The sequence below is a fragment of the Octopus bimaculoides genome, chromosome 1 (genome assembly GCF_001194135.2).
Source record: "Octopus bimaculoides isolate UCB-OBI-ISO-001 chromosome 1, ASM119413v2, whole genome shotgun sequence".
Lineage (NCBI taxonomy): Eukaryota > Metazoa > Mollusca > Cephalopoda > Octopoda > Octopodidae > Octopus > Octopus bimaculoides.
Genome location: NC_068981.1, coordinates 90,971,729 through 90,972,635, shown reverse-complemented (window position 1 = coordinate 90,972,635; position 907 = coordinate 90,971,729). Strand labels below are relative to the sequence as shown.

The following is a 907-nucleotide window of genomic DNA, read 5'->3' as shown; positions in this document are numbered from 1 at the left end:
TAGTTCATCGCCTAGTTCATTGCTTAGTTCATCGCTCTAGTTCATCGCCTAGTTCATTGCTTAGTTCATCGCTCTAGTTCATCGCCTAGTTCATTGCTTAGTTCATCGCTCTAGTTCATCGCCTAGTTCATTGCTTAGTTCATCGCCTAGTTCATTGCTTAGTTCAACGCTCTAGTTCATCGTCCAGTTCATTGCCTAATTCATCGCCCTATTTCGCCCAGTGTTCCTTGTTTTTAAAGTAGTGAAGATCAGCTGGTTCTGACATATCTTTGAGTTATACGTCATGGCAATCCTTCTTGCGGATAGCATTGTAAATAGTCTTTGCAACTTGCCATGCCTCAAGGGTAGGTAGTATCTTGTAGACATTTGGAGGTAGCTGTTGATGATGTAGGTGACATTTTCCACACTGGTATAGCAAAGCCAATATTATTTCGTTACAACGTGGAGGTTTGGTGGTATCTTCGTCTTACTTATTTATCAAATATATACCGGCTATTTCTTGTTTCTGGATAGCGAAAGCATATCCGTAATGGTGGGATGTAATGTACCTATCACAGGTCCAGGAGAAGCAAATCTTCCTGTGAATGCTGTTGTTATATTCTAGCTTACGAGATGTGTCACATGATTGCTTTATGCTGATATGCTGTCTCTGAAAGTCGAAGTTACAGTTCCAAATTTCAGTTTCCTTATATACTATTTAGCTCCTTTCAAAAATACTTCAACGTTGCTACGTATCCTTTCACGTATCTGAAAACTCAAGATTTTCTTCCTTTTTCTTACAAAAATCCAGAAAAATCTAATGTCCAAGCAAATAAATTTACAGTTGGCTGTCTAATTTCCAACTGAATATATATATATATATATATATATATATATATACATATATATATGTATGTATATATATATA

General features: G+C 36.5%; 1 protein-coding gene across 1 annotated transcript in view; it reads right to left on the bottom strand.

The window, feature by feature from the left end:
* Window positions 1-907, bottom strand: part of LOC128247334 (dipeptidase 1-like) — a 31,629-nt gene that overhangs the window by 24,555 nt on the left and 6,167 nt on the right. The window lies entirely within an intron of this gene.